We start from the raw sequence: 8,994 nt of genomic DNA on the forward strand, positions 1-8,994 counted from the left end.
ATGCTCAATAGCATGAGATACTTTACTTTACCATTAGCCTACTTTATCACAAGCTGCCTTGAAGGGAGGCAAATGCTAGACATCATCAGCCCAGCCTCCAGTTATGGATTAGGTCACAGAGAGCAGAGTAAATCTGTCTGTAACTGTTTCATCTGAAATGAAACCTGGTCATTAAATTTTTCAAGAAGCCACCTCATTCTTGGGGGGGTCTCATGACCCCCATTAACTGTTCGAAACTAAACTTTTTTAATAAGATAAAAGCTGGTTTAATCTATTCATTCCATCTGCAAAAATAGCACTAACAATATATTGATTTTTGTCTTCATAAAGGAGGCTGCTTATTAGCAGATATTCAAGCCTAGGACAGTCTAATAAACAGAACACAGAGTTAGAATTCTAAATAAGGGCTCCAAACCAGCACTTCATTTTCCTGTTTCGAACTTCAGAAATTAGCCCCTTTTCAAACTGGCCTGTAACTGATAACTGAAATGTAATTATACACACAAGGCTGACACCATAGAAAAACTGAGTAAAAGTGGCCTAGTAGGGTGACTAGTTGGTAGAGTGTTTACCTAGAGTGTTTGAAATTATTTTAAATTAATTAATTAATTAATTTTTAAACTCCATATTTTATTCTCCCCCGTGCACTCTCCAACTGTTCCACATCTCATACCTCCTCCCCACCCCTTGTCTCCTCGTGTATGTACCCACCTCCCACCACACTTGACCTCTAAACTCCCTGGGGCCTCCAGTCTCTTGAGGGTTAGGTGCATCTTATCTGAATGAACACAGACCTGGCAGTCCTCTATTGTATGTGTGTTGGGGACCTCATGTCAGCTGGTGTATGCTGCCTGTTTTTTGGTCCAGTGTTTGAGAGATCTCGGGGGTCCAGATTAATTGAGACTACTGACTGTCCTTCAGGATCGCCCTTCTCTTCAGCTTCTTTCAGCCTTCCCTAATTCAACCACGGGGTCAATTGCTTCTGTCCATTGATTGGGTACAACTATCTGCACCTGATTCTTTCAGCTGCTTGTTGGGTCTTCCAGAGTGCAGTCATGCTAGGTCCCTTTTTGTGAGTGCTCCATAGCCTCAGTAATAGTGTCAGACCTTGGGACCTCCCCTTGAGCTGGATCCCACTTTGGGCCTGTCACTGGACCTTTTTTTTCCTCAGGCTCTTCTTCATTTCCATCCCTGTAATCCTGTCAGACAGGAACAATTATGGGTCAGAGATGTGACTGTGGGATGGCAGCCCCATCTTTCATTTGATGCCCTGTCTTCTTGCTCGAGGTGGGCTCTGTAAGTTCCCTCTCCCTACTGTCGGACATTTCATCTAAGGTCCCAAGTGTTTGAAATTCTTATAGTTTTTATTCCTCATACTGCATAACCTGGACACCTGTGATGTAGAACTTGGGGAGGCAGGAGCATCAGAAGTTTAAGGTCATCCTTTGATATGTGCCTAGGCTACATTCGTAGATCTTGTGAAAAGGAGAAAGCATGGAAAGGAGGGATGGAGGGAGGGACAGAGGAAGGGAAAGGGAAGGGAGAAAAAAAGGAGGAAGGAAAGGAGGGAGGGGGAACAATGTGTAGAGAAGAAATGGTACAAGCCTGAAGTTTCTGAAAAACAACCCTTCCTGTGAAGCAGAAGATTCAGCGTGAATCACCCACGTCTTCTGCTGAAGATGCAGCATGAATCACCCAAGTTTTCTGCTGCCCTTTATGAATTTAAATTCAAATGAGCTGACAAGATGTATGATATGAAGAAATGGTAAGCATTGTATGAAGTATTATATGTAGAAACTGTCACCACTCTTTTCTCTGCACCTCCATCTACCTCACCTCCACAAAGATGAGAAGAAGCATCCCTGCCTCAAAGAGCTACTCACCTTAAATTGCACAAGGGTTCTTCTGCCTTCTTTTAAAGTGAAAGCACTTCTTACATAGTCACGCATGCTCATTAAAATGTTGAGTTATCTAAAGATGGCTTCAGGATAATGGTGACAAGAAAGGAGAGGATGTAGAAACCAAATCCCATTGGTCAGGGCTTGGTAATTGTTGTAATAAATGATGGATATATGAAGTTTAATTGAATTGCTTTGCACCTTCATGTGTTTGAACATTTCCATGAGGAGTTTATAAACTGCAAACTGCCTTGGAGATCAATATTGTAATCAGGTTATCATGAGTAACATCAAGTGACTTATTACACTCGCTTTTCTCTGGAGAGCAGGAAGACAAAACAATACTCTGCTCTGTCTTTTGAAAGGTGGACTCAGTGAAGAACAAAGAAAGGTCCTGGAGACTTGTTTGTCACCAGCCTCACCACCATTTCTGACCAGACCTGTAGATTGTAATAACTGAAGATATGCCATTCAGGAGAAAAGAGCTTAGACTATGTTTTCTCCTAAATGATTATAAGCACATCTGGGTATAAGTACACAGGCAACTCCAGTAGCCTTGTAAGGAACTCTCCAAAGACTCACATCTCTAATTATTAATATGAATGATGGCTATCGGAAATTGTTAGCTAGAACCACCTAGGAGACAGGCCTCTGGTTATGCCTGTGAGGGCTTATCTTGATTGCTTTGAGGCACAAACTCCTGACCTAGTGAGGTGAAGACTACACATAAACTCATCCCTCTGTTTCCTGACTGATTGGGATCTGACAAGCTGCTTCAAGCTCCTGCTACCTTGATTTGCCTACCACAATGGACTGTCATGGAACTGAGGGCCATACAAAATACTTCCTCCATTACATTGGTTTGTCAGAGTTCTTGTTACAGAAACAGGAAAAGGGATTAATACAAGAAAATTATCACGTGCAGCTGACACTGCACAGTGGGAGAACAATGGCTGGTATCTGCATAGCGTACACCTTAATCCATTCTGTTTACCAATTCAGAATCTTGCTAATATTAAGGCTCAAATAGTCATGAATAAATGTGAGGTTGATGTCTCCTCTAAAATGTAACCTCTTCTTCCTTTTCCCTTTGATTTTTCTTTGCTGGAGCATTTGAAAAGCTAAACACATATTTACCAGAACATCTGACAGCTATCGCTAGCCATGTGCAAAATGTGTTGTCTGGGGACAACAATGAACAATGAAGAAGCACCAGGATAATGTGTTGAGGCAGAGCTCGTTGACTGCAAAAACACGACTCCTCATGGCTCGAGTGGGCCACAGCAGTACAAATAGGATGACCCTTAATAGTACCTGCTGTGAGGAACCTGTCTTATGCTACCATTTGCTTGGGTGTTCAGTTGTGTGCTGCCAAATATACTTTTGCTACAGGAAGGGTTAACACCTCTCTAAGCAGAAAAGAGCCTAGAGGGGTTTGTGTATGTGTGTGTGTGTGTGTGTGTGTGTGTGTGTGAATGTGTATGGGTGCTACTAAAACCTTCACAACTAGCTTTTTGAAAGATAAAAAGACCGGTTTTGTGTAGCTTCCTTAGACCATGTTCACTATGGGTCAGTCTAAAAGGCTATGGTTGGACTCTGAAATGCTCCCCTCTCATCTGTGGGGTCTGAGAATAAATATTAAAAATATAGTTAAAATACATTAATTTAGAAAAATGGCAGCAGTGGGTTCTCCTCTAGGGTCTCTGACCTCTACTCCCATGGGTACTTAACTAGGTTTATGGTATTCATTATGAATCCCTTCCCATTGAGTGGGCCCTAAATCCAGCTGTTGGTTAGCCTCAAAATATAACGGACACTATTCCACCATTCGGGCTGTCTTGCCAGGCCATCAATGCTGTGCTTCATAAGCTTTACAGTTATATAGGACTGACTGCTTTTCTCCTTTAGCTTTTGATATTATGAGAGGCAGGTCTCAGGGAGGAAGCTTCCAGGTCTATTCCAGTTAGAGTCCTCTAAGTTCTGTGTCTAGGGTGTGTGATGTCATTTACCTTCAAGCTCTGGAAAGCAAACCAAGGCCAGTGTCAGTAGTCCTAGTTTTTCTCAGGGATCAGGCGCATTAGAATTCTGAAGTAGCTGTAGCATCAACCTGGGAAAGGAAATGTTCTGTGTGCTTTGATAATTCCACCTTAACTCAAAACTTGGCCCCCTAACCTATAATCATAATGCACAGGTGCTCCTTATTTAACCCGAATTTAAAATGTAAGACTATGCCTGGCATTTTTGCATAGGTTAGCTCAGTCACTTGACACATTTATCTTATAATGATGAAACTGGGTTTTTAAAAATATGTCTTGCAACCAAGGAAACCAAGGTTCCAACATAAAATAAGCATTCAACTTAAGACAACTGCAGAATGTATTCCTCATAAGGGAGAAGCCTGTGCCACGCTGTTCATGGCAGCCCAACCCATGGGGGTAGAGCCTAGGTACAAGGGGGCTTCTCTAAGTGACTGTGTGTCATGACTTGAAAGGATGGCTAATATGTTGGTTTAGAGTAAAAAACAAACACAGCAGCTTATCTCTCCTTTTTATGGAAATCACAACAAGCCCTCAGAGACAGTATGTGAAAAGCACTATTAATTTTTACATCTATTCCTTAGACTCTGGAGTTTTCAATTTTCAGAGAAACAACTACTATCCCTGACACTTCAGTTGCTCTTACAGATAATTGCTTGGAAAATGAAAAGGGCAAGAAGAAAATTAGAAGCTTCTAAAAGAGGAAACATAAAATCCTATAGAGAAGACAATCATTTTCAATAATGTTTTTAATCATTGCTAAAGGATAGTCTTTGCTTTGCAAACTTTTCATCTCCTGCTTCTCTCAGAACTTCAACTTCTCCCTTGGAATTATTAATATGATCCTGACTGCAAACCATACATTAGAGTGAGCCCCCAAGCCCACAGGATTAAATGAAATATGTCTTATTCTTCCCAGACTCCAGAGTGATTTTAAAACCAGATCCTTTGTCTCCACCACAAGGCACCAGAAACAGGGGACTAAAACTTTACTAACTCACCTTGAATGCGTAATTGCTATCATCCCACATTTGTGGGGGACCAGTCTTCAGAGAAATGGGAAATTTGCACATGCTGTAAAGGAAGACTCTTAAGTAGAAAAAGAGAAGTGAAGGTGAGCATGAGGCAATTTTAAAACGTGATCCTGTGGGGAAAGGCAAACTAGAGAGTGTTACTGAGTGGAGGATTCTAATAAATGGAGAGACTTTGGAGTCTGAAGGGGTAGATGTAAAATGAGCTGTGAGTGATGCAAAGAAGCAATCCGAAGCAAAAGTGACACCTTATAGAATGAACCGTGCCTACTCCTGCATCGAGGAGCTGAAGAACAATAGGTTTTCAGTGTAAGTGCACATGCGTGTATGTATGCATGTGTGCCCATGTGCATGTGTGCCAGAGGTCAACCTCAGTTGTCATTGCTCCTCAGTTTGACAGTTTCTCTCAATAGGACCTGGAGCTCACTGAGTAGACAAGAAAGGCTGGCCAGATCTTCCCAGTGCCACTAAGATTACGAGCTTTTATGACCAAGCCTGGCCTTTTTTTTTTTTAATGCCTGGGTTTTGCCATTGAAACTCCGGTCCTCATGATTACTGGCAAGTACTTCACTGACTGCCTATCTCCCCAGTGTCAGGGTGGCTTTTTTTTTTTTTTATGGAGGAGAGTGGGAAATTACGTGCCAGAAAAACAACACAGAAGGATTTCCCCACCCCAACCCCCCGAAAGGCCAGCGCAGCAGCCAGCTCACCAAATTCCAGCTACAGGAAAAGTATACATGACAGCTCATAAAAAGCAGACTGCCTGAGATGCAACTGGTAGTAAAACACCCTGGAGGCAACTGGCCACACAAGCCATTCACAAGAAAGTGCCCTCTACAGTAGGGGTGAGGAAATAATCCTATATACAAGGTGGGTATTGTGATACTCCATGAAATTAGATGCTATCAATGAAGTGCCCTTAACTTCGAAATCACAAACTCTCCCTTATAGCATCTTGGAGACATTGTTCGGGACTTCAGAACACATCTGTGCATCTGAGAACAGCTGTTGGTGCTTTGCAGGATGTAAGTAAGATATACCTGCTTTCTCTTTACTTGTGGGCTATCCATGAGCAGCATGTAACAAACATGTTAAAAAAGTTACATAATTGTCATGCCACATACACGAACAACTTATTAAGGACTCCACTATGGTAGGAAAAAATTTGCTGTTAATACTTTTTCTCATCTCTTCCTGTTATAGTCCTGTATGTTCTATCTTCTTTCCACGGAGTCAAAAGGTACCCACATATATGATTGCAAAACAGAGAACAAAATTCAGGTGTCAGCAATGTCTCCATTCTCATATGTGTATGAATATTTAATATAAATGTTAGCTATAAAACATGAGTGTAAGTCAGAATATTTCAGTGAAGTTCCAGACACTCAACTTTGTAACAATTGGTTTTTAATGCCTCTTAAAAATTTAGAATAATACCAGCAAAGATTTTTAAAGCAGTAAATTTCTTACCCGTATCTAGCTAAAACCTTCCCAAATAAACAAAAATGCCCAAACAATACAACCCCACACTCACTCAAGTGAGGGCATAAGCTTTTATTGAAATTGGAAACAATCACATGGGTTTTTTTGAACCACAGCCCACTGCGGTAGACGCTGATAAAGCGAGGCCACAAGAATGCTCCCCTTGCATGAGAGGACGTGTTTATGGCTTACCAGGTGGTAGCCAGTGGGCTGCACGTAATTGAGGATGGCTATGAATATAGCCCAACATAAAACAGTAAACTTACATTACTTTAAAAATTATTTGTACCTTTTTTTTTTTTTTTTGGAGAGAGTAACTTGATTGTGCGGCTCTCGAGCATGAACTTTGCAGATAACAGTGTCATGTTGCAATGTCAAAAGATTGGACATGTACAGGTCCTAAGCTATCATATAAGATACTTGTTCTCATGAAACACAGAGCCCTGTAGCAGTAGGCATAGAAAATAATCACAGGTATAGAAAATAATTGTTACATCAGAAGCTGAGCATGATCATGTACCCCTAGAATCCCAGCACTTGGGAGATGGAGGCAGGAAGATCAGTAGTTCAAAGACACCCTTGGTTGTATAAGACCCTTAAAAATAAAAACGTAACTGTTCTATCAGGCCAGTCCCTAGTTCGTTCATTATCACCAGCTACTCTTTTGTAATTCCAATCAGTCAACTCTTTCTGTACAAAAACAAAACAAAACAAAACAAAACAGGCCGAGGGAGTGTATTAGTGTAAAAGTCCTGGATATCTCACTCAATAGAGCTTTAAAGCCTTGAGTTTTCTAATAAGCTCTCCTTATGTTTCATATATATGCATAGCTTTTTTTTTTGAAACTTTTAAGTGAAATATTCTCTGAGAAAGAAAAAGGAAGGGTCAAGAGTGTTAGGTAATACTATGAAGGGACTTAATCACCTTTAAATATTCAGGATTATGTTATTTAAAACATACCTGATATTATTAATCTTCCACATTACAGATAGACCTAGAATTGGAGAATGCACTTTTAAAACTATTCGCAAGAGTCAGAAAACCGAGGTTCAGGCATTTACAACAGAAAATTGACAAAGTCATGATGATATTGAGGTGACTGTGCCATTTAACTATATAGATAGTCTGTTGGCTCTAATTTCATTCATCTATACATGGTCTGTGGATAACAGCCAAAGTTCACATAAACATTTCTATGTGCAATGTTGACTCTGGACGGTAGAGGGCACTTGAGGGACACTGTGGAGGAAGCCGCTTTAGTTTCTGCCAATTGTGTTGCGGAATGGGTCAGCACTGTTGAAACGAGGATGTCTGGGGAAGACATATATAGATAGATAACTCAGAATGGACACACACCATGAAGATATCAGGTAAACAATATGATATACCCAGCAAAGTCCAGTCAGATTCTTTCTCCAGCCACTTGAGTACTTGCTGAATGAACTGATGAAGTGGCCACAATGACAGGGATGGAGGGTTTGCATAGGCAAAACAACACAAATTTCCTCTCAGGAATCTAAAGCTTTCTACTACTGTGTGTCTAACCTCCTGATGATGAAAATGTGCACAAAGACCTGGATACAGTACCTTTCCTTAGGAGGACCAGTAGGTCACCTGATAGCAGACCTGTCTTTAGAGGAAAAAGGAGGCAAAACACTTGTCCTCTTTTACTTGGATAAATTTGTGCACATAATAAATGTTTATCCTCCCTAGTAAAGATTCCTCTAGCCCCGTCATCTATGGACTCACAAAATGACGAATATAACACTGTGACATTCCAAACAGCCTTGCATCACATCAGAGAACACATCTCAGCGAGGGCAGTGCAACAATGGCCTTATACTTGTGGCCATAACTAGTCTCACGGAATAATCCATTGCCCAGAAATAACTGGTCCAGCTAAAATCTGGACTACTTTATGGGAAACCCAGTTGCAGTGCCAATGCCTTACCTGGATTGTATTTCAATCTCATAAGATTCTATTTGCCCAGAAACTATAATAAGATGCCCTCTTTCTCATTCTCAGGTATGGATTAAAAATTCATAAGTGGACAACTCTACCTTCTAAGATTTTGATTTTCATTCTGTAGTTATTTTTGAGACTAGTTCCCAAGGTGAGACTGTTTCCATGTGAGATTTCCTAACAGGGGTTCCGCTCCACTGGAAGGAGATGGTACCAACCACACGTTTGTCCCCCTGTACCATTGAGCAAACTGGCATTAACTGAGGATAATCTGGGCCAAGAGATACAGCTCAGGAGATTAAGCAATTGCTACCTAACCATGAGGATCAGAATTCATATTCCCAGAACTCATGTAAAGCCACACATGACAACATGTATCTGTAATCCAAGTACTTCTTGTGTGAAGATGGGAAACAAAATCAAGAGAATCCCCAGAAGCTGGTGGGCTAGCTAGCCTAGCATACACAGTAGAAAATAAGAGACCTTTCCTCAAACAAAGTAGAAGGCAAGAATTGACACATAAGGGAGTCCTCTGACCTCCACATGCATGTGACCACACTAAAAACCATGCGTACACAAGTCAC

The sequence above is a fragment of the Mastomys coucha genome, chromosome X (genome assembly GCF_008632895.1).
Source record: "Mastomys coucha isolate ucsf_1 chromosome X, UCSF_Mcou_1, whole genome shotgun sequence".
Lineage (NCBI taxonomy): Eukaryota > Metazoa > Chordata > Mammalia > Rodentia > Muridae > Mastomys > Mastomys coucha.